This window comes from Triticum aestivum, chromosome 5A (genome assembly GCF_018294505.1).
Source record: "Triticum aestivum cultivar Chinese Spring chromosome 5A, IWGSC CS RefSeq v2.1, whole genome shotgun sequence".
In the NCBI taxonomy this organism is placed as follows: domain Eukaryota; kingdom Viridiplantae; phylum Streptophyta; class Magnoliopsida; order Poales; family Poaceae; genus Triticum; species Triticum aestivum.
The window spans coordinates 63,047,019-63,069,526 of record NC_057806.1 but is presented as its reverse complement, the minus strand read 5'-3'; the positions used below and the strand labels follow the sequence as shown (position 1 = coordinate 63,069,526).

The window sequence follows — 22,508 nt, the reverse complement described above, 5'->3', positions numbered from 1 at the left end:
AAGTAGGATTTCTACCAGAGCTTTACCGATTGGATCAGCGGGATGGGAGGAAACTAGTTGTTGTCGCTCGTCCTCTGCATGGCGATGAAGGCGCTGCATGGGGCGGGCACGCCCGCGACGATAGTGCCGAGCTCGCACTGAAAGAATTCTCCCCACAGTTCGAGGGTGGGGAGGACACCGAGAAAACCCTCGCACAAGGCGACGAAGGCCGACAGTAGCATCACCGCGTTCAGAGTAAGGTGATGCGGCTGGAGATGATAAAATTCGAGGATGGAGTAGAGAAACCCGCTCGCCGGTAGGCCGAAGCCGCGCAGGCAGTGCGAGCGGAGGATTACCCGCTCGTCCTCCTCCGGCGCCGGCGAGATCTCCCTCTCTGGCGCAAGGCGGACCCGCATGAGATCCGCGCCTGGCAGCCGCCGCGTCCGACGGAGGAAGTCGACGTGGTCATCGTGGACATTGGAGCCATCCCAAGAGCTCGACAACGCCATGGGGACGACGGGGCGATGAGAAAGGTGCGGCGAAAGAAAGGCGCACGACCCATCTACGATGAAGCGACGGCAAGCCAAGAAGATTGGCGGGAAGGCCGAGCGGCGGCAGGTAGCTGTCGCAGCGGAGAGGAGGAAGAAGAAGGAGGGGGCAGAGCGAGGGAGAGCGCACGAGCGTCTGGCGCTCCCCTCCTCTCCCCCTACTTATAGCCTCGTGCGGCGAAGCCAAGGAGGCATGGCGTGGGGGGACGTGGGATTAACTGCACCCACTCCCTCACGCCCCGCAATTATTGCGCCTTCACGGTGTGAGGAAACCACCACTGGGGCGCGCGCGGTCCATCCGGGCCACAGAAGATCCGCGCGTGGGCCGAGGCCCTGTAGTGGCGGGCCCCAGACTGCAGCGGCGTCCCGTCACGCGCGTGGGTTGGCATGTCCTTCCAGCCGCGGGGTGCCACGTGGCGCGCAGGCGACGAACGATCAGATTGTAGCCTGACTCGCTCGCCAACTGGAACCCGCCTTCAAGCTTCGAAATCTCTAAGAGATGGCGCGCCTAGTCAAAGTTGTCTCCCAATTCCCGGCCCCTCAAGATAGGAAGCTGACTGAGCTCCTTCTCTTTTTTCTGCCTCGGGGCCCAAACAGCTTCGGGGACTACTATTTGAGTAAATGACCACAGGTAGCCTAGCCGGCTTCCCCTAGCACTTCAGAAAAATTATAGGCCGATTGAGCCTCCAAGCTTCCAAGACATGGGGCCGCCTTCCCCCAGCAGGCTACCTCTCAAGCCGGCTGCGCAAAGGCGGCCCAACCCTGAAATCCTTGAGAATCAAGACCACGAGAAGGCCGACTTCAAGAAGCCGGCCATGAGAAGGCCGACTCCTAGGAGCCGGCCCCTCAGCAGGCGGCTAAGATCTTGCCCTCAAAGTCTGCACCCACATAACGGCGACAAGATGGGGTGTGGCTACAGTGAAGCCTGCCACCCCCGAATCCCGGGGCATGCATGGCTACAGTGCGCCGTACGGGGCGGCAATCACCCGTCTGGCGTGGCACTGTTGCCACGTTGATCGTGACGTCACCCACGGCGAGCGGTCAGTACAACCCGTGGGTGGCGGGCCCCCTCAGTCAGGGAGACCCCAAAGGCGGCCAGACATCCCACAGTCGGCCAGGGGTGCGGTCGGCTCCCGATAGCCGGCCAGCTCTCTCCCTCGAAGGAGGTGCCTCATTAAGGAGATAAGACAAGGTAAGGCTACAGTGATGGGCCGCCCCGCGGCGGCACTGTAGCCATGCTTACCAAGACAAAGCCCTCGTCACCAGAGGCAAGGCAATAGTAACCAGCCTCCGATAAGACTCCCGAGAGGTGGGGCCGGCCTGTCGACCAGAGGGCCGGCAGCAGGCGGGGCCTATCAGTCGGCGGGTCCATCGATCGGCGGAGAAGCCCGCCAGCGTAGACACAGACGGCTAGGGCCCGCGCTCCACCGGATTACCCTTGTACCCCTGGGGGTAGGCCTATATAAACTCCCTAGGGCGCCCATGCAAGGGGAGATCTCTCTCTGGATAGTTTTTAGACACCGCAGTGAGAGGAGGAGCAAGCAAGCCTTACCCCTCTTCATCCTTTCACCAAACAGCTCAAGGAGCCTCTTGTAGCTACTTGCCAATCTAGTGACCATGCGGAGACCCCGCAGAGCAGCAGTAGGGGTGTTATCTCCACGGAGAGCCCTGAAGCTGGGTATGATTCGCCGGCGTTCATGTCTTCGCCTTATCCCATTTCCAGGCACCGATGATGTTTTATTGGCTCCCACAATGATAAGCCACCCGTTGGCATATGTCGCACCAACTACCCGACAAGCGATATAGAGTACGCGGGCATGTCTCGTCCCCCGCCTATGACATCGAGGTCATTGACAGCGACACCCTGAGGCGGGCTGTGTCACAGGTTAAGTGGCCAACCCCCAACCCCTCAGGTTCAACCTCCGTCAATCGCATCCATGGCCCCGCCACTGATCTCCTCTGGCTCGCTGTCAACAATTTGCCATTCTACATCGCCATCGAGCCCCTTTCGTCATTTCTGAAGGACACATTCTGTGACACTGGCTTGGGATCCACAACTTCCAAGTCAGACCTCATCGACGGCGACCACGAGGAGGGCACCCTCTCCGGCTCTTCCAAGGGGAAAGAGCCCATCTGCTCTTCCAAGGGGAAGGAGCCCATCTGTGACAACATGGAGCGCATCCAGGGTCCGTGCTCTTCCCACGGGAACGAGCCCATCTGTGACAAGTGAGGAAACCCATGATTTGTTTCTTTCAGTTATTCACAATGTGATGCTCTATATGTGCAATTATTTACTGTGCGGTACATTTCATCAATCTAGTTTTAAACATACCAATAGGAATGCATATATTTGCATGTTGTTAAGCCTGTTATAGCTAGCATATGCCTCTTTTAAAAAAAATTGATTGTTCGGTTGTTTGTAGTTAGCATATGTTCAGTTTCTAATGCTATCTTTGGTTGTTCGTAGTATGCCTTGTTTATTCCAGTTATTCACAACATGATGTTCTATATGTGCAAATATAAACTATGTAGTTCAATTTCATCGGTACCAATTTCAACAATACCACTATGAATGACTACATTTGGTTGCTGCATCTTATAGTTAACACGCCTTTCCATTTTTATTTAACCATAACCAGTGTACTTAGACCGGCACAATACTAGTTTGAATGACCATGTTTGCTTGTTGTTAAATGTTAGGTCTGTAGCAGTTAGCACACCTTTCCACTTGTTTTGCTTTACTGGCGTGCTTAAACCTGCACACTGAAGCTATCTTTTGGAGATTATTTTGTCTGCCGTGTGTAATTTTGGTTGATGTTTAGCCTGTTGTGCTTAACATGCTTCTTGATGTACCTACACAGAACAATTTTGGGAACGACTGCTTTTTTCCGTCGAGGTTAGTTTCATCCCATGGCTTATATCTGCTCACTATTCAGGATATCCGTTGCTGGTACCATATAGGCCGGCGGCTGATAAGGGACTAATCGGTGAATCAGACTTTTAACTGAATATATCTGCAACCCATTTTTCCTTAGGTTAACTAGGGCCATATGTAATATATCTGAGGCTACATAGCAACATGCACTGTACTTAATGTCTAAATATGCAATCCTAGTCTACATAGCAACAAGGAAGAGTGTTACATTAATGTTCTAATGATGTCTAGATATACGTAGAAGAGCAGCAGCAGCAACAACAACAACAACACATCCATGTTTGGATACTCAACTTAGCTAGAGGTTAGAGTTAGTTTCGAGCTCATTACTAACCCTGAACTAACTCCATCCAAAGAGTTTTTTGGATGGCAGGATTAGATTGACAATAAATGCACTAGGAGAACTAGCTCCAATTAGCACCTCTTGGGTTGGATACAAGTTTTTTTGGGTGGGTTATAGATGCAACTAGCTCAAACTAGCCCTCATGTTTAGATATACTTTAGGGCTATTTGAGCCCGAACAAGCTCAAACTAACTGTAACCCGTGGATACAGTAGAAGATAATTTTTAAGAATGAACTAAACTCCTTCCGGCCCAAAATATAAGACATTAATTCATCAAATATGTGAGTATATTGGATGTTATAAGATACTCCCCCCGTTCCTAAATATTTTTTCTTTTTAGGGATTTCAAAGGGACTACCACATACAAATGTATATAGACATATTATAAAAGAGTGTTGTACTACATCATTGAGCCATTGTTGTTTAGCTTCTAATATTAACTTGGTGCTTTTAGGTACATATGTAATTAGTAAAGATCCGCGTTTCAACCCTTTTTGCGTATGGGGCAATGAGATATCGATGAACCAGCATCAAGTGAGGAAGCTGATAAAGATTGTTAGTAAAATGGGTCCAAAGATGGCAATTAAACTATTTGTTTACACTTTATCCAAGACAACAACGAACAGCGGGATGGTAATTAAGAACTCTGCAGCCTTCTTTTTACTGCCCATAATGAATTGTGTTAGATGACAATGTCTGAAATCTTATTCCTTTGCAGTGGTTGCCAAAGCAGATTACTCAAGATTACCTCTCAAACTACATGATTGGTGGGCATGCAAAGTTTAAGTTTTTCTACCAGAACACGATGATTATCTAGATGTTTTCATGAAGACCGTGAAGGATGGGCAGTCGACTATCACAAGGGGTTGGACTAGAGTCGTGCGTGCCTTCGGCATGGAGGAGGGCACAATATGGGCATTCTGCTTCACCTTGTTCAGCAACCAGAATATATTTCGCCTCTTTATTTACCATCCTTAATAGTACAAGTATACAACTGTGGTTCATCATTCTTTATTTGGTTCTTATGTAATTCTTGAACATATGTACCTATGCATCGAATAATGCATTGGTTGTTTGAACCTAATGGATATGTATAAAGCTGTAGCATGCATTCAAATTCAAATCCAAATCCGGTACAATTTGGAAAAGAAGCATTTAAATTACAGTGAAATTACGCTCTCCAGGTTGTTACGGCACACACGGTTGGTAAAACACAAACGTTTGTGATATGCACCATAATCTGAGATGGTTCACAGGGAGGATAGGTGTGCAGGCATGCACACAGTTGGCGTTTGCAAAGTGTGTGCGATGTCAGACAATATCACAAATGGTGCGGGCAAACTAAACGTTTGTCTTAGTTGCCTTATCGTACATGATTCTCAACAATGAAATGTTTCTGGTGAAGTATGCATCGTAAATGTTGCACCACAGAATAGCGTGTGTGATAGTTGTCGACTACGACGATGTTACGACGGTCCGACGTTTCGTAATCCTGTCCGACACTCGTAAGACGATTAGCTAATCTTCTTAACGGTGAACCGTTTGTGATGGACTGCTCATCATACATGTTCTATAATAGTGAACCATTTGTGATGGGTCGCGCATCGTAAACGTAGCACCACAGAATACCGATTGCGATGGAAATGCGAGCAGAAATGAGTAGGAGTACTATAGGGGCCCTATCCCCGACGGTTTCTGGGTCGTGTGGGAAGTACCCCCTATCGCCCACACTCACTTAGAGACGGTTCCAAATGCCTTCGCGGAAAGGGGTTTTAAACTGTTTGTTTAGGACCGACGTGCATCAGTGGTACTTCCTCTCAAAGGGAAGGAACTTCGGTAACACATCCTCGTCTTCACCGGCTCCACTCTTGGTTATATCTGCCCTTTACTCGTGCACGCTTATCTTGTGTTACATCCCTTGCTTGCTTGTGTACTTATTGTTGTTGCATCATATAGGTTGCTCACCTAGTTGCATATCTAGACAACCTACTATGATGCAAAGTTTAAATCTAGGTGAACTCGTCTCCGTAGTTGAGCGAGAGAATAAATAGTATAGGGCATTATCCATTATTAGGAAACTGTTTTAATGGTAGTAAGAATGTACAGCCATCTTTGAAGTGGACTTGGGAGTGGGAAGCATAAGGGATGAAGCCGGGGGTAACATGTCTGATGCGATCATACCAGCACTAAAGCACCAGATCCCATCAGAACTATGAAGTTAAGCGTGCTTGGGCGAAAGTAGTACTAGGATGGGTGACCTCCTGAGAAGTCCTCGTGTTGCATTCCATTTTTAATTATTTTTTTGCGCCTCATGAAAAACAGAACGCACGTGCGCGATATATAATAACACCGTTATCTTGTTTTTAATGTTTGCGATATGTTTTAGCTCGCAGCTTACTAATCACGCGTCAAGGGGGAGTTGGGGCGTGAAAAGCTCGTTCTGAAAGGGGTGTAAAATACATGTTGCTTTGGTATAGAGGGAGGGGTGGAAACCGTAGTAAACTCGTCTCCATAGTTGAACGAGAGAGTAACTAGTACATGGCATTACCCATTATTAGGCAACGATTGTAATGGTAGTAAGAATGTACATGCGTCTTTGTAGCGGACTTGGGAGAGTGAAGCATAAGGGTGTGATCATACTAGCACTAAAGCACCACATCCCATCAAAACTCTGAAGTTAAGCATGCTTGGACAAGAGTAGTAGTAGGATGGGTGACCTCCTGGGAAGTCCTCGCGTTGCATTCCCTTTTTAATTATTATTTTGCGCCTCGTGAGAAATAGAACGCATGTGCGCAATATATATTAACCCCGTTATCTTATTTTTAACGTTTAGGATATGTTTTAGCTCGTAGCTCAATACTCTAGCGTCTAGGGGGAGTTGGGGCGCAAAAGGCACGTTCTGAAAGGGGTGTAAAATACGTGTTGCTGCGGTATAGAGGGAGGGGTGGAAACCATGGTAAATTTGTTTCCGTAGTTGAGCGAGAGAGTAAGTAGTAAAGGGCACTATCCATTATTAGGCAATAATTGTAATGGTAGTAAGAATGTACAGCCGTCTTTGTAGCGGACCTGGGAGTGGGCAGCATAAGGGATAAAGCCGGGGGTAACATGTCGGATACGATCATACCAGCACTAAAGCACCGGATCCCATCAGAAATCTAAAGGGTAGTCCTCGTGTTGCATTCCTTATTAATTATTTTTTGCGCCTCGTGAGAAACAGAACGCGCGTGCACGATATATATTAACCCCGTTAACATATTTTTGACGTTTGCGATATGTTTTAGCTCGCAGCTCATTATTCATGGGTCTAGGGGAGCTGGGGCGCGAAATGTGCATTCTGAAAGGGTTGTAAAATACGTGTTGCCGTGGTATAGAGGGAGGGGTGGAAACCGTGGTAAACTCGTCTCCGTAGTTCAGCGAGAGAGTAAGTAGTATAGGTCATTATCCATTGTTAGGCAATGGTTGTAATGTTAGTAAGAATGTACAGCCGTCTTTGTAGCCAACCTGGGAGTGGGAAGCATAAGGGATGAAGCCGGGGGTAACATATTGGATGCGATCATACCAGCACTAAAGCACCGGATCCCATCAGAACTCCGAAGTTAAGCGTGCTTGGACTAGAGTAGTACTAGGATGGGTGACCTCCTAGGAAGTCTTCGTGTTGCATTCCCTTTTTAATTATTTTCTTGCGCCTCGTGAAAAATAGAACGCACGTGCATGATATATATTAACCCCGTTATCTTATTTTTAACATTAGCGATATGTGTTAGCTCGCAGCTCATTACTCACGCGTCTTGGGGGAGTTGGGGTGCGAAAAGCGCATTCTGAAAGGGGTGTAAAATAAGTGTTGTTGCGGTATAGAGGGAGGGGTGGAAACCGTGGTAAACTCATCTCTGTATTTGAGTAAGAGAGTAAGTAGTTTAGGGCATTATCCATTATTAGGCAACTGTTCTAATGGTAGGAAGAATCTACATTCGTCTTTGTAGCAGACCTGGGAGTGGGAAGCATAAGCGATTTAGCCGGGGGTAACATGTCAGATGCGATCATACCAGCAGTAAAGCACTGGATCCTATAAGAACTCTGAAGTTAGCATTCTTGGGAAAGAGTAGTACTAGGATGGGTGACCTCCTAGGAAGTCCCCGTGTGTAGCATTCCCTTTTTAATTATTATTTTTCGCCTCATGAGAAACAGAACGCACGTGCATGATATATATTAACCCCGTTATCTTATTTTTTATGTTTGCATTATGGTTTAGCTCGCAGCTCATTACTCATGCATCTAAGGGAAGTTGGGGCGCAAAAAGCGCGTTCTGAAAGTGGAGTAAAATATGTGTTGCTGCGGTATAGAGGGAGGGGTGGAAATCATGGTAAACTCGTCTTCGTAGTTGAGCGAGAGACTAAGTAGTATATGGCATTATCCTTTATTAGGCGACGGGTGTAATGGTAGTAAGAATTTACAGTCGTCTTTGTAGCGGACCAGGGAGTGGGAAGCATAAGGGATGAAGCCGGGGGTAACATGTCGGATGCAATTATACCAACACTAAAGCACCAGATTCCATCAGAACTCCGAAGTTAAGCGTGCTTTGGCGAGAGTAGTAGTAGGATGGGTTACCTCCTAGGAAGTCCTCGTGTTTCATTCCCTTTTAATTATTATTTATGCGCCTCGTGAGAAACAGAACTCAAGTCCTCGTGTTGCATTCCCTTTTTAATTATTTTTTTGCACCCCGTGAGAAACAGAACGCACGTGCGCGATATATATTAAGCTTGCCATCATATTTTTCACATTTGCGATATGTTTTAGCTCGGAGCTCATTAGTCACGCCTCTAGGGAGAGTTGGGGCGCGAAAAGCGCGTTCTGAAAGGGGTGTAAAATACGTGTTGCTGCGGTACAGAGGGAGGGGTGGAAACCGTGGTAAACTTGTCTTCGTAGTTGAGCGAGAGAGTAAGTAGTATAGGGCATTATTCATTATTAGGGAATGGTTGTAATGGTAGTAAGAATGTACAACCGTCTTTGTAGCGGACCTGGGAGTGAGAAGCGTAAGGGATGAAGTCGGGGGTAACATGTCGGATGTGATCATACCAACACTAAAGCACCGGATCCCATCAGAACTCCGAAGAGAAGTCCTTGTGTTGCATTCCCTTTTTAATTATTATTATGAGCCTCGTGAGAAACAAAATGCACGTGTGCGATATATATTAACACCGTTATCTTATTTTGGACGTTTGCGATATGTTTTAGCCCGCAGTTAATTACTCACGCATCTAGGGGGAGTTGGGGTGCGAAAAGCGCTTTCTGAAGGGGTTGTAAAACATGTGTTGCTGCGGTATAGAGGGAGGTGTGGAAACCATGGTAAACTCCTCTCAGTAGTTGAACGAGAGAGTAAGTAGTATAGGGCATTATCCATTATTAGGCAACAGTTGTAATGGTAGTAAGAATGTACAATCGTCTTTGTAGCAGACCTGGGAGTGGGAAGCATAAGGGATGAAGAAGGGGTAGCATGTCGGATGCGATCATACCAGCACTAAAGCACCGGATCCCATCAGAACTCTAAAGTTAAGCATGCTTGGGTGAGAGTAGTACTAGGATGGGTGACCTCCTAGGAAATCCTCGTGTTGCATTCCCTTTTTAATTATTTTCTTGTGCCTCATAAGAAACATAACGCACGTGCATGATATATATTAACCCCGTTATCTTATTTTTGATGTTTTCGATTTGTTTTAGCTCGCAGCTCATTACTCATGTGTCTAGGGGAGTTGGGGCGCGAAAAGCGTGTTCAGAAAAGGGAGTAAAATATGTGTTGTTGCGCTATAGAGGGAGGGGCAGAAAGCGGTGTAAACTCATCTCCTCAGTTGAGTGAGAGAGAAAGTAGTATAGGACATTATCCATTATTAGGCAATGGTTGTAATGGTTGTATAATTGTCTTTGTAGAAGACCTGGGAGTGGGAAGCATAAGGGATGAAGCCAGGGGTAACTTGTCGGATGTGATCATACCAGCACTAAAGCACCGTATCCCATCAGAACTCCAAAGTTAAGCGTGCATGCTTGGGTGAGAGTAGTACTAGGATGGGTGACCTCCTGGGAAGTCCTCGTGTTGCATTCCCTTTTTAATTATTATTTTCTGCCTCTTGAAGCGTGCTTGGGCGAGAGTAGTACTAGGATGGGTGACCTCCTCGGAAGTCCTCGTGTTGCATTTCCTTTTTAATTATTATTTTCCGCCTCGTGAAGCGTGCTTGGGCGAGAGTAGTACTAGGATGGGTGACCTCCAGGGAAGTCCTCGTGTTGCATTCCCTTTTTAATTATTATTTTCCGCCTCGTGAGAAACAGAACTCATGTGCGCGATATATATTAACCTCGTTATCTTATTTTTGACGTTTGAAATATGTTTTATCTTGCAGCTCATTAGTCACGCGTCTAGGTGGAGTTGGGGCACAAAACGCGCGTTCTGAAAGGGGTGTGAAATATATGTTGCTGCGGTATAGAGGGAGGGGTGGAAACCGTGGTAAACTCGTCTCCGTAGTTCAGCGAGAGAGTAAGTAGTATAGGGAATTATCCATTATTAGGCGACGGTTGTAATGGTAGTAAGAATGTATGGCCGTGTTTGTAGTGGACCTAGGAGTGGGAAGCATATAAGGAATGAAACTGGGAGTAACATGTCGGATGTTGATCATACCTCCACTAAAGCACCGGATGAAGGAAATATGCCCTAGAGGCAATAATAAAGTTGTTATTTATATTTCCTTATATCATGATAAATGATTGTTATTCATACTAGAATTGTATTAACTGTAAACTTAGTACATGTGTGAATACATAGACAAACAAAGTGTCTCTAGTATGCCTCTACTTGACTAGCTCGTTAATCAAAGATGGTTAAGTTTCCTAGCCTTAGACATGTGTTGTCATTTGAAGAATGGTATCACATCATTAGAGAATGATGTGATGGACAAGACCCATCCGTTAGCTTAGCACTATGATCGTTTAGTTTATTGCTATTGCTTTCTTCATGACTTATACATGTTCCTCAAAATATGAGATTATGCAACTCCCGAATACCGGAGGAACATCTTGTGTGCTATCAAATGTCACAACATAATAGGGTGATTATAAATATGCTCTACAGGTGTTTCCGGTGGTGTTTGTTGAGTTGGCATAGATCGATATTAGGATTTGTCACTCCGTGTATTAGAGAGGTATCTCTGGGCCCTCTCGGTAATGCACATCACTATGAGCCTTGCAAGCAATGTGACTAATGGGTTAGTCACGGGATGAGGCATTATGTAATGAGTAAAGATACTTGCCGGTGACGAGATTTAACTAGGTATGATGATACCGACGATCGAATCTCGGGCAAGTAACATACCGATGACAAAGGGAACAACGTATGTTGTTGTGCGGTTTGACTGATAAAGATCTTCGTAGAATATGTAGGAACCATTATGAGCATCCAGGTTCCACCGTTGGTTATTGACCGGAGATGTGTCTCAGTCATGTCTACATAGTTCTCGAACCTGTAGGGTCTACACGCTTAATATTTGATGACGATATGTATTTTGAGTTATGTGATTTGATGCACGGAAGGTTGTTCGGAGTCCCGGATGAGATCATGGACATGACTATGAGTCTCGAAGTGGTCGAGACATAAAGATTCATATATTGGAACACTACATTTAGACACCGGAATGGTTCGGGTTGTTTCGGATAAGTTTCGGAGTACCGGGGGTTACCGGACCCCCCCCCCCGGGTAGTTATTGGGCCTCATGTGCCTAATGGTGGGAGAGAGGAGGCATGCCAAGGTGTGGCGCATGCTGCCCTAGCCCAAACCGAATTGGACTAGGGCTAGGGGGCCGGGCCCCCCTTTTCCTTCTCTTCTTCCTCCCCTTCCTTCTTCTCCTACTAGGACTAGGAAAGGGGGAAACCTACTCCTACTAGGAGTAGGATTCCTCCCCTTGGGTGTGCCCCTTGTGGATGGCCCTCCTCCTCCTCCCCTCTTTTATATACGGGGGAGGGGGCACCCCATAGACACACAAGTTGATCTTTAGCCGTGTGCGGTGCCCCCCTCCATAGTTTTCCACCTCGGTCATATTGTCGTAGTGCTTAGGCGAAGCCCTGCATCTGTAACTTCATCATCACCATCAACAGGCCGTGGGTAACATGTTGGATGCAATCATACCAGCACTAAAGCACCAGATCCCATCAGAACATCGAAGTTAACCATGCTTGGGCGAGAGTAGTACTAGGATGGGTGACCTCCTGGGAAGTCCTCGTGTTGCATTCCCTTTTTAATTATTATTTTGCGCCTCATGAGAAATAGAACGCACATGGGCGATATATATTAATCCCATTATATTATTTTTGACGTTTGCAATATGTTTTAGCTCGTAGCTCATTACTCACGCGTCTAGATGTCTCACATGTTGGCAAAAGGATGAACAAATCTCACGTCAACAAAAGAGTGGAAGAACATAGGGCATGTTTGGTTCCCATCCTAAGGTTGTCACGTCTAACCTTAGTCATGCCACAACATCTTAGACATGTGTTTGGTTCATTACCACACTTGTGGCTTGCCACCCTTCTCTAGTTATATGGTCCACATGTCATAGGCTTAGTTATTTGCCAAATCTTGCCAAACTTGTGGTGGCCATAGCCACAATTTTTTTGGCAGCCACACTTTGCCTAAGGTTAGTTGTGGTAAAGGGGCTGTTTGGTTCTAGGCCTAGCATTGCCACACTTCAACACACATTTTTGCTAAGCTTTCCTAAGGTTAGTTCATCAAAATGAGAGCCACAAGTTGGCAAGCCTAAGGGAATCTTACCATATTTTGTGTGTATATGCCATGTGGGGTCCAAGTGTGGCTTGACTAAGGTGTGGCTTGAAACAAACACTCATCTCATAGATTCTACGTGGTGTGGACATGAACCAAACATCATCATAGATTCCCGACGACCGAGAAGGAGCAAGGAACCTCGCGGTATAGCATCTGCACTCATAATATTTTATATTATTCAGCGACATAAAATCAACCAAATCTCTCGTCTACCTGGTTCACGCGTTTTCCCCTGTTTTTTGCTGCCTGCCCACCTACAGAACTGCTGCACGACAGCCAATTCCTCTCGAAACACCTAGGGAGCTGGTTTAACCGAACAAGTCTAACTTGTTTTAAGTGGGTACATTGCCATGGCATCGAAAGGATGTGATAGCTGACTCTGGCAAAATAATTGACTACAACGTTGGCATACATGAGCATGGGGCCCACTTGTCAGCATATTGGACAGAGGAAGGAATGCAAGACAAAATGGAGCGCGGAAGGGTGCAAATCGATTGGCTCATGTGTGATGACCACTAGAGCAATCCACTCAGATTGTACTACGTTAAAAAATTCGCGCAAACACGGCCGGTTATACTGTGAGTAGGTTACCGTGCACTTGGCTCTTCGCCTCTTCCGGAAGTCGAAACAATGATGATGGTACTACAGTATAGATACTTCTGCCAATCTAACACCGAATGAACTGCTACACGTCCACCGTCTATACACTATCGTAAAGCAAAAGCTTCTCCTTGTCCTCCGTCATTCAGTGCGTGCACGATTCATGTTCCATTGAGAAAACTAGTATGTATACACGTGCAATGCATGTCTTAATAGTATTGTTCCTATGATTCTAGTAAGAAACATATAGTACTCTGCGCTGAATTCAAAGTAAAATAAATATTGCTAGTGTATGTATGAAAATTGGTAACTGACATGATACAAAGTTTGTGAACTAATGACACCCAGAAATTTCCCTAGGGAAAACATGAATATTTACGTGGACCCACAAATTGTTTGCTTTTGTTTCTCCTCTCAAACCATACATCTCTAGTACTCTCGGACAAGGGCGGAGACAGGATTTGGGTATGAGGGAGGCAAAAAATTAATGTTCACAAATGTTACGGAACATAACGATATACTAAGTCTCGTGATAGCATTGATGACAAATCATCATAATATATATTTGGAACTATGAAAGAATGTTACATATCTGTTACTCCCTCAGTTTTTATATACAAGGCCACAAACTAATATTACAGGTACCAAGGTAGAAACTAATGGCCACTTAAGCCAATGTTGCAAACTAGTCTTTTCTCCTCGCTTGACGTGTTAATAAATGTATATTTTTTCTCCAACACACAACAAGACCACTCTCTCACTCCTCGTTGGTTGATTAATGCGATGCATTAAAACCAACCTTCTCACCCTCACATGCATGCATTGGGTATTAATGTCCTCGGTTCCTAGTACAAGGCAAACCTCATAAATTTTATCTCGATTGGTGTTAGTGGCCTTGTAAAGATGCAAATTGTAATTTTGATAGTGGCCTTGTATACAAAAATGGAGGGAGTAACTTAATTTGAGCTCTACAATGACAAGTGTTGAACAAGTTGATAATGTCAAACTCACAACTATTTTTCTTTACAATCATACAATGTCAAAGAAAATTGTATATATTCTATTTCAAAAACATGTCTTGAAGATAATTGGAAGATAATTAAAGCAATTTAGCATTTATCATCAGTGTTTTTTGCCGCTGTTAATTCTTCCATGTGGTGATTTTTGTCATGAATTATAAAGTGGTGGTTTTCTGCTAATAAAATCGCTATTGTGGTGGTCTTTTGCATTTCACTTGGTTGCAACAGAAAACGCCCCAAATGGTCCAACCGAACATGCACGTGGATGAATCAATCTATCCGACCAATCAATATTGTCCAATGTCAAAACAATAGTTAGCCACATCTACATATATGAGCTGCTAGGCTTTGGTCTTCTCTATATTCGGTGTAGTTGGTTCCATGAATACATTTTTATTTGGACTAATGATGCAATTAGTTGCGGCCAGTAGCGGATGTATAGTATACATCTCACTAAAATGTTCACTTGTCTCCGCCCCTGTCTCGGCTGTTTGCCGGACGCACTGGCACATGCAACATGGCGAGAAGAGGGGAGGTGTGACGCGATTGTTCCAGACACGAGCAGATGCATCTGCGGGCTACTGTTCCTTGCAAATCCTTTCAGTCTCAACCATTAGATTTATGAGACCAATGGCTAGGATTGATGCCGATGAGACAATTCAAAACTCGTACACTATATAGTTGTATAGATATAGATAATGTTGTGTACGTGCCATCAAATAGAATAACTTAATTTTTAAAAAACGCGCCACCGCGTCATGATCGAACTTTGATTCGTCCACGCGTGGTTCCCATGAACAACTGATACGTCTCCAACGTATCTATAATTTTTGATTGTTCCATGCTATTATAGTATCTATTTTAGATGTTAAATGGGCTTTAATATGCTCTTTTATATTATTTTTGGGACTAACCTATTAACTGGAGGCCCAGTGCCAGTTTCTGTTTTTTTTGCCTATTTTAGAGTTTCGCACAAAAGGAATACCAAACAGAATCTTAACAGAATGAAACCTTCATGATGATCTTTCATGGACTGAAAGCAAACCAGGAGACTTGGAGTGGAAGTCTTGAACTCCGTGAGGCAGCCACGAGGCACGAGGGCACGCCTAGGGGATATGCACGCCCCCACCCTCATGGGCCCCACGTAGCTCCACCGACGTACTTCTTCCGCCTATATATACTCTTATACCCTAGATCGATCGCAGAGGGCCACGAAACCACTTTTTAACCACCGCAACCTTCTGTACCTGTGAGATCCCATCTTGGGGCCTTTTCCGGCGATCTGTCGAAGGGGGAATCGATCACGGAGGGCTTCTACATCAACACCATAGCCTCTCCGATGAAGCATGAGTAGTTTTCCACAGACCTTCAGGTCCATAGTTATTAGCTAGATGGCTTCTTCTCTCTCTTTGACTCTCAATAGAAAGTTCTCATTGATGTTCTTGGAGATCTATTCGATGTAATACTCTTTTGCGGTGTGTTTGCCGAGATCTGATGAATTGTGGGTTTATGAACAAGATTATCTATGAATATTATTTAGTTCTTCTCTGAATTCTTATATGCATGATTTGATATCTTTGCAAGTCTCTTCGAATTGTCGATTTAGTTTGGCCTACTAGATTGATCTTTCCTACAATGGGAGAAGTGCTTAGTTTTGTGTTCAGTCTTGCGGTGTCCTTTCCTAGTGATAGTAGGGGCATCAAGGCACGTATTGTATTGTTGACATCGAGGATAAAAAGATGGGGTTTATATCATATTGCTTGAGTTTATCCCTCTACATCATGTCATCTTGCTTAATGCGTTACTTTGTTCTTATGAACTTAATACTCTAGATGCATGCTAGATAGCGGTCGATGTGTGGAGTAATAGTACTAGATGCAGAATCATTTTGATCTACTTGACACGGACGCGATGCCTACATTCATAATCATTGCCTAGATATTCTCATAACTATGCACTTTTCTATCAATTGCTCGGCAGTAATTTGTTCACCCACCGTAATACATGCTATCTTGAGAGAAGCCACTAGTGAAACCTATGGCCCTCGGGTCTCTTTCTTATTCTATTGCATCTCTTTTATTTACATCTCATCTAATTTACTATTTTTCAATCTTTACTTTCCAATCTATACAACAAAAATACCAAAAATATTTATCTTACTATCTTTATCAGATCTCACTTTTACGAGTGACCGTGAAGGGATTGACAACCCCTTTATCGCGTTGGTTGCAAGGTTCTTGATTGTTTGTGCAGGTACTAGGTGACTTGTGTGTCATCTCCTACTGGATTGATACCTTGGTTCTCAAAAACTGAGGGAAATACTTACTCTACTTTGCTGCATCACCCTTTCCTCTTCAAAGGAAAACCAACGCATGCTCAAGAGGTAGCAAGAAGGATTTCTGGCGCTGTTGCCAGGGAGATCTATGCCAAGTCAAGACATACCAAGTACCCATCATAAACTCTTCTCCCTCGCATTGCATTATTTGCCATTCGCTTCTCATTTTGCTCACCCCCACTTCTAAAACGATTTTCAAAACCTTTGCCTTTTCTTCGCCCCTTTTCTGTTCACCTCTTTTTGCGTGCCTCTTGTGTGTTCGTTCGATTTCTTGCCATCATGTCTGAAACTGGGGAGGTTATCATTGCAAAGGATAATAGTAACGATGGGGGAAACTTTGATGCTTCTGATAATCCTCATGAAGAACCTACTATCTTACACACTAAAAAGTTTCAGATTGGTAGTGGTAATATTACTGGGAAAGGAGTTATTCAAGATTTCTTTACTTGTGCCAGTGCTTTGCCCACTATGGGTGGGTCTATTCATCATAGAACTAGTAGTGTTGCAGATGCTATATCTTTGCTCGTAGTTGATCTTGAAAGACAATTTATCCACATGCATCCTTTCATACAAAGGATTATTCTAGAATTTTCCAATATTCAGCATTCTTCTATTAAGCGAGCGGCTACCATCTTTTTAGCTCATGAGTTCAGGCCAATGAAATCTTTGCGCATTATAGGGTAGATGCTGGCCGTCCTCCCATGGAAGCAATCCTTTTTTATCAAGAAGACATAATGCGTTTACGATCTTGAGATCATGTTGCTTATAATGAAAACCTTAGAAAAAAGGTTCCTACCGATGTTCTAGTTGATAGGATTTCTGAACTTAATGATAATTTTCCTATTTAGAACAATGGGCTAGGTTTTACTCTTGAACAAAGGCTCATGACTTTTTTCTAAAAGAATTCTTATAATGATGAATTGGTTGTGCAATATGAGGGGCCAAAGGAGGAACCAATACCCCCCGAGCTTGATCTTGGGGACTTTTGTCCCATTAAATTTAGTCCTTTTGATTACTTTTGCTTGCCATGGAGAAAACTTGCTTCTGAACGTAGGGAGTATGAGATGAGTTTTCGCGATTTGCCTTATAATTATTATGGCAGCACCTAGATCTATTCTTGTTTTTATGGCTAGCTAGGGGCGTTAAACGATAGCGCTTGTTCGGAGGCAACCCAATTTTATTTTTGTTCTTTACTTTTTGTTCCTGTTTAGTAATAAATAATTCATCTAGCCACTGTTATGATTTTGTTTTTTATGTTTTAATTAGTGTTCATGCCAAGTAAAGCCTTTAGGATCTTCTTGGGTGATTGTTGTTTGATCTTGCTGATAAAAACAGAAAGTATGCGCTCACGAAAATAATTTTCATTTTTTACCAAAGAGCGACAAATTACAAATTCCAGCTCCAATTGATCAATATACAAATTGTCCTGATTTTTCAGAAATTTTGGAGTTACAGAAGTATTCGTAACCTACAGATTGCTACAGACTGTTCTATTTTTGACAGATTATGTTTTTGTGTGATGTTTGCTTATTTTGATGCATGTATGGCTAGTATCGGGGGGTATGAACCATAGAGAAGTTGTAATACAGTAGGTTTAACACCAATATAAATAAATAATGAGTTCATTACAGTACCTTAAAGTGGTGGTTTATTTTCTTATACTAACGGAGCTCATGAGATTTTCTGTTGAGTTTTGTGTTGTGATGTTTTCAAGTTTTTGGGTAAAGATTTGATGGATTTTAGAATAAGGAGTGGCAAGAGCCAAATATTGGGGATGCCAAAGGCACCCCAAGGTAAAATTGAAGGACAACCAAAAGCCTAAGCTTGGGGACGCCCCGGAAGGCATCCCCTCTTTCTTCTTCGTCTATCGGTAACTTTACTTGAGGCTATATTTTTATTCACCACATGATGTGTGTTTTGCTTGGAGCATCTTGTATGATTTGAATCTTTGCCTTTTATTGTACCACAATCATCCTTGCTGTACACACCTTTTGGGAGAGACATGCATGAATCGGAATTTATTAGAATACTCTATGTGCTTCACTTATATCTTTTGAGCTAGATAATTTTGCTCTAGTGCTTCACTTATATCTTTTTAGAGCACGGAGGTGGTTTTATTTTATAGAAATTATTGATCTCTCATGCTTCACTTGTATTATTTTGAGAGTCCTTTAGAACAACATGGTATTTTCCTTTGGCTATAAATTAGTCCTAATATGATAGGCATCCAAGATGGGTATAATAAAAACTTTCATATAAAGTGCATTGAATACTATGAGAAGTTTGATTACTTATGATTGTTTTGATATATGAAGATGGTGATATTAGAGTCATGCTAGTTGAGTAGTTGTGAATTTGAGAGATACTTGTGTTAAAGTTTGTGATTCCCGCAGCATGCACGTATGGTGAACCGTTATGTGATGAAGTCGGAGCGTGTAGTTTGATTCCTTATTAGTGGCGGTCCGGGATGAGCGATGGTCTTTTCCTACCAATCTATCCCCCTAGGAGCATGCGTGTAGTACTTCGTTTCGATAACTAATTGATTTTTGCAGTAAGTATGTGAGTTCTTTATGACTAATGTTGAGTCCATGGATTATACGCACTCTCACCCTTCCACCATTGCTAGCCTCTCTAGTACCGCGCAACTTTCGCTGGTACCATAAACCCACAATTTACCTTCCTCAAAACAGCCACCATACCTACCTATTATGGCATTTCCATAGCCATTCTGAGATATATTGCCATGCAACTTTCCACCATTCCGTTTATTATGACACGCTCCATCATTGTCATATTTCTTTGCATGATCCTGTAGTTGACATCGTATTTATGGCAAAGCCACCATTCATAATTATTTCATACATGTCACTCTTTAATCATTACACATCCCGATACACCGCCGGAGGCATTCACATAGAGTCATATTTTGTTCTAAGTATCGAGTTGTAAGTAAATAAAAGTGTGATGATCATAATTATTAGAGCATTGTCCCAGTGAGGAAAGGATGATGGAGACTATGATTCCCCCACAAGTCGGGATGAGACTCCAAACGAAAAATAAAAAAAATGAAAAAAGAGGCCATAAGAAAAAGGAGAAAAGTCCCAAATAAAAATAAAAAAATGAGAGAAAAAGAGAGAAGGGGCAATGCTACTATCCTTTTTCCACACTTGTGATTCAAAGTAGCACCATGATCTTCATGATAGAGAGTCTCCTATTTTGTCACTTTCATATACTAGTGGGAATTTTTGTTATAGAACTTGGCTTGTATATTCCAATGATGGGCTTCCTCAAAATGCCCTAGGTCTTCATGAGCAAGCAAGTTGGATGCACACCCACTTAGTTTATTTTTGAGCTTTCATACACTTATAGCTCTACTGCATCCGTTTCATGGCAATCCCTACTCACTCGCATTCATATCTATTGATGGGCATCTCCATAGCCCGTTAATACGCCTAGTTGATGTGAGACTATCTTCTCGTTTTTGTCTTCTCCACAACCACCATTCTATTCCACCTATAGTGCTATGTCCATGGATCACGCTCATGTATTGTGTGAAGATTGAAAAAGATTGAGAACATCAAAAGTATGAAAGAATTGCTTGGCTTGTCATCGGGGTTGTGCATGATTTAAATATTTTGTGTGATGAAGATAGAGCATAGCCAGACTATATGATTTTGTAGGGATAGCTTTCTTTGGCCATGTTATTTTGAGAAGACTTGATTGCTTTATTAGTATGCTTGAAGTATTATTATTTTTATATCAATATTAAACTTTTGTTTTGAATCTTTCGGATCCAAACATTCATGCCACAATAAAGAGAATTACATTGATAATTATGCTAGGTAGCATTCCACATCAAAAATTCTATTTTTATCATTTACCTACTCGAGGACTTGCAGGAATTAAGCTTGGGGATGCTTGATACGTCTCCAACGTATCTATAATTTTTGATTGTTCCTTGCTAGTATATTATCTGTTTTGGATGTCTAATGGGCTTTAATATGCTATTTTATATTATTTTTGGGACTAACCTATTAACCGAAGGCCCAGTGTCAGTTTCTGTTTTTTTGCCAATTTTAGAGTTTCGCAGAAAAGGAATACCAAACGGAATCCAAACAAAATGAAACCTTCGCGATGATCTTTCTTGGATCAAAAGCAAACTAGGAGACTTGGAGTGGAAGTCTGGAACTCTGTGAGGCAGCCACGAGGCAGGAGGGCGCGTTCAAGGGGGAGGTGCACCCCCTCCCTCGTGGGCCCCATGTAGCTCCACCGACGTACTTCTTTCACCTATATATACTCTTATACCCTAGATCGATCGTAGAGGGCCACGAAACCACCTTTCCACCGCTGCAACCATCTGTACCCGTGAGATCCCATCTTCGGGCCTTTCTCGGCGATCTGCCGGAGGGGGAATCGATCACGGAGGGCTTCTACATCAACACCATAGCCTCTCCGATGAAGCATGAGTAGTTTACCACAGATCTTCGGGTCCATAGTTATTAGCTAAATGGCTTCTTCTCTCTCTTTGATTCTCAATACAAAGTTCTCCTCGATGGTCTTGGAGATCTATTCGATGTAATAGTCTTTTGCGGTTTGTTTGCCGAGATCCGATGAATTGTGGGTTTATGAACAAGATTATCTATGAATATTATTTGGTTCTTCTCTGAATTCTTGTATGCATGATTTGATATCTTTGCAAGTCTCTTCGAATTATCGATTTAGTTTGGCCTACTACATTGATCTTTCTTGCAATGGGAGAAGTGCTTAGCTTTGGGTTCAATCTTGCGGTGTCCTTTCCTAATGACAGTAGGGGCAGTAAGGCATGTATTGTATTGTTTCCATCCAGGATAAAAAGATGGGGTTTATACCATATTGCTTGAGTTTATCCCTCTACATCATGTCATCTTGCTTAATGTGTTACTCTATTCTTATGAACTTAATACTCCAGATGCATGCTGGATAGCGGTCGATGTGTGGAGTAATAGTAGTAGATGCAGAATCGTTTCGATCTACTTTACACGGACGTGATGCCTATATTCATAATCATTGCCTAGATATTCTCATAACTATGCACTTTTATAATAATTTCTTGGCAGTAATTTGATCACCCACCGTAATACATGCTATCTTGAGAGAAGCCATTAGTGAAACCTATGGCCCCCAGGTCTCTTTCTTATTATATTGCATCTCTTTTATTTACACCGCATCTCGTTTACTATTTTACAATCTTTAATTTCCAATCTATACTACAAAAATACTAAAAATATTTATCTTACTATCCTTATCAGATATCACTTTTGTGGGTGACCTTGATGGGATTGACAACCCCTTTATCGCATTGGTTGCAAGGTTCTTTATTGTTTGTGCAAGTACTAGGTGACTTGTGTGTTGTCTCCTACTGGATTGATACCTTAGTTCTCAAAAGCTGAGGGAAATACTTACACTACTTTGCTGCATCACCCTTTCATCTTCAAGGGAAAACCAACGCATGCTCAAGAGGTAGCAACAACTACGTACTACACTCGCCAAATTATCTGATGAGCTTCCTCTTCATACAGAAATGAGCTCACTGTGTACCCGCGCATGAATGTTAGGGAAAGAGGCAAAGAGTACCTGCGTCGGTGCTTGCACCTCTTCTCTTCGTGCTTGTATTCCTTTTTTCGGGTGATTCGTGCACGTACTCCACCTACGTTCGTGACCGTTGGTGAGTCTCTGCTACTATACTTAACTCCATTTTCTTGCATGACATGTGGACCTGGATGCTGGATGTCCCACGTGTCGACAAAACTTAGAAGAATGCTTTCGACGACCAAGAAGGAGCAAGAAACCTTGCGGTTGAGCGTCTGGACTCTTTATTATTCGGTGATATCAAATCTACCCAATCTTCTCCATAGTAGACCGGAAGAGTCTGAAACACGGCAGCCCAGTGT

At 43.4% G+C, this 22,508-nt stretch overlaps 5 non-coding genes and 3 pseudogenes across 5 annotated transcripts; all 8 read left to right on the top strand.

Annotated features, from left to right (window-relative positions):
- The first annotated feature begins 5,973 nt into the window (after positions 1-5,973).
- LOC123108824 (5S ribosomal RNA) lies at positions 5,974-6,092 on the top strand. Its single transcript, XR_006452157.1, has one exon. It is a non-coding gene; the product is annotated as a 5S ribosomal RNA (ribosomal RNA).
- A 340-nt stretch (positions 6,093-6,432) lies between these two features.
- On the top strand, positions 6,433-6,551 carry LOC123109031 (uncharacterized; annotated as a pseudogene).
- Positions 6,552-7,351: 800 nt separating this feature from the next.
- LOC123108745 (5S ribosomal RNA) lies at positions 7,352-7,470 on the top strand. The gene has a single exon (XR_006452071.1). It is a non-coding gene; the product is annotated as a 5S ribosomal RNA (ribosomal RNA).
- Positions 7,471-7,835: 365 nt separating this feature from the next.
- On the top strand, positions 7,836-7,955 carry LOC123109080 (uncharacterized; annotated as a pseudogene).
- Positions 7,956-8,320: 365 nt separating this feature from the next.
- On the top strand, positions 8,321-8,439 carry LOC123109029 (uncharacterized; annotated as a pseudogene).
- Positions 8,440-9,302: 863 nt separating this feature from the next.
- Positions 9,303-9,421, top strand: LOC123108850 (5S ribosomal RNA). The gene has a single exon (XR_006452187.1). It is a non-coding gene; the product is annotated as a 5S ribosomal RNA (ribosomal RNA).
- A 356-nt stretch (positions 9,422-9,777) lies between these two features.
- On the top strand, positions 9,778-9,900 carry LOC123108994 (5S ribosomal RNA). Its single transcript, XR_006452335.1, has one exon. It is a non-coding gene; the product is annotated as a 5S ribosomal RNA (ribosomal RNA).
- Positions 9,901-11,956: 2,056 nt separating this feature from the next.
- On the top strand, positions 11,957-12,075 carry LOC123108921 (5S ribosomal RNA). The gene has a single exon (XR_006452268.1). It is a non-coding gene; the product is annotated as a 5S ribosomal RNA (ribosomal RNA).
- The last annotated feature ends 10,433 nt before the right edge of the window (positions 12,076-22,508 follow it).